This window comes from Jatropha curcas, chromosome 11, assembly GCF_041381405.1.
Source record: "Jatropha curcas cultivar XTBG-Jc1 chromosome 11, XTBG_Jcur_1.0, whole genome shotgun sequence".
Taxonomy (NCBI): Eukaryota; Viridiplantae; Streptophyta; class Magnoliopsida; order Malpighiales; family Euphorbiaceae; genus Jatropha; species Jatropha curcas.
The window spans coordinates 13,861,983-13,864,656 of NC_143161.1; positions in this window are offsets into that span (position 1 = coordinate 13,861,983).

Genomic DNA, 2,674 nt, shown 5'->3' on the forward strand with positions numbered 1-2,674 from the left:
ATTAAAATATGAAAAATATCGTGGCAATTGCCTTTTGACAATTCCATAGTCACGCCACCCACAGATCTCGCCACGTGGATACACTCATCATCCAACGGTCAACTCTATAAACGTTAACTAAGCGCCAAGATATTCATGTATAACACGGGAGAGATATTTTAAATTGTACCAAATATAGAAAGGCACACAAAATAAGTGCTATCGCTGTCGTCTAAGCTGAACGGTAGCGTTTTTATGAATGTTAGGTTAAGGACAAGTGTATTGTTTGGGATCCAAAGAATATGCCACTCATACCGTTTGTATTAAAATATCGAAGGAAACAAAGCACGTGCTGGCAGATGGAATAAGACTGCTGATTTTTATTTTATTCTGATTTGTAGTGGGGATATTAAAAATATTGTTTTTAGAGTCGATACAATTTTGGGATATTATTCATACTGATGTCACCTCAGCTTGCCAAGAATTTTTTCTGGGGGTGAAAATTCCAAAAGCTGCAGGAAGCACCCTAATTGCTCTTATTCCCAAGACTGAAAGTCCTAATAGAATGGATCAATTCAGGCCAATATGCTTATCAACCTTCTTTAGCAAAATCCTCACCAAGATACTAGCAACCAGGCTCTCTAAAGTTCTACACAAGATAATATCAGTGGAACAGGCGGGTTTTATCCCAGGAAGAAGCATTCATCAACATATATTAATAGCCAAGGAAATGATTCACCTTTTGGACAAAAAAGTGAGAGGGGGGAACCTAGTTATCAAGCTTGACATGAAGAAGGCATTTGATATGATGTCCTGGACCTACATTTCAAAGATATTGAATGCATTTGGATTCTCTCCTAAATTCCAAGATCTTATTATTCAATTTCTAGACAGTACCTACCTCTCAATTTTAATTAATGGAAGTCCACAAGGTTTCTTCAAACCAAGTAGAGGCGTAAAGCAAGGAGACCCACTTTCCCCCCTACTTTTTATCATTGCTTCTGAGGGTTTCTCCAGAGGCTTTAACCAGCTTTTCACATCAGGAGTTCTTACACCATATTCTCTGGGAAGACACTCTCAACTGGTCAGTCACCTAGCCTATGCAGATGACTTAATACTATTCACCAATGGAAGTTTGCCTAATCTGTTGAAACTCAAGCATTTCCTTAATAGATTCCAATCAGTATCAGGACAAAGGATAAACTTCCAAAAAAGTCATTTCATAGCATCAGAAAAATTGGGGAGCCACAAACTTAGAGCAATGGAGAGAGCCTTGGGTATGTCAAGGAGCAGTCAGCCCTTTGAATATCTAGGTGCTCAGATATTCAAGGGCATCAATAGAACTAAATACTGCACTAAACTCCTTAATCTATTTGACAAAAAACTCAATGGATGGTTCAAGCAAACTCTATCTCCAAGTGGTAGACTAGTCCTGATAAAGCATGTCCTAAGTGCCATCCCTCTACATACTATGGCAGCTTCCCCTCTTCCTAAATCAGTTATAAAACTTTTAAACAAGAAAATGGCAAGGTTCTTCTGGGGCTCAACAACTGATGTAAATAAGCATCAGTGGGTGAAGTGGAGTAAACTATGCATGCCTACTACACAGGGAGGTCTAGGAATCAGAAGCATAGACAAACTTCAGAAATCCATAAATTTAAAAATTTGGGAAGACTATGTTGCTAATAACTCTTGGTGGGGACATTTTATGCATTCAAGATATCCAAGGGGGGACAACTTTATTGCCAAACTAGTGGACTCTCCTATTTGGAAAACTATCTGTTCTTTCAACGATAGAGGGAAGGAGTTGATAGCAGAGGTTCCTAAGGATCCAAACACAACCACTCATTCTCTATCTCAGATGTATACATGGTGTCAAGGACAGACCACAGGCTCATTCATAGACAAAGCTATATGGAGTTTCAAACAAGTTCCAAAAATTAAGGTTTTCTTATGGAAACTTTTCAATAGAAGTCTCGCTGTGCCTGACAATTTGCGGAAGATAGGGTTCCACCTACCCACCCAATGCCCCTTTTGCAAGAAAGACGAAGCTACCAATAACCATATGTTTTATACATGTACAAAAATTAAAACAATATGGTTTTTCTTTGCTGATATTTTGGACTTGCAGGTAATAACAGCTAATAACTATCACCAGATATGCATGCTATGGTGGCTACAAGCAGGGGAGAAAGATATTGTCAAAATCATAAGGGGTGTGCTACCAGGAATTATTACTTGGCACATATGGAAAACATATAACAACATCACTCATGATGAGGAACAATTCAATCAGAACAGGCTGATACAGGAAATTACATGGATGACTTACCATTGGGCAATGAATCTTGAGCATTCCAGACTAGCCAAAAATCACGAAAGACTAATTCTTGCAAAGCTTACTCCCCAATATCACCTACACATTTCGGATAGAATAATTAGAGTCAGTTGGGTACCACCGGATAAAAATAAACTTAAAATCAACACAGATGGAGTGAAGGGAAGAAATGGAGGGGCTGGCGCTGTGATCGTTAGGGATTACCAAGGAAGATTCATAGCTGGTCTATCTTTCAAAATTGACGCATCACACTCGCTAGATTTGGCGACGGAAGCTGCATTCAAGGGAGCTCTCTGGGCAATTAACCTAGGTGAAATTCAATGTTTGGAGACCGACTCTATGGATTTGAAGAAATGG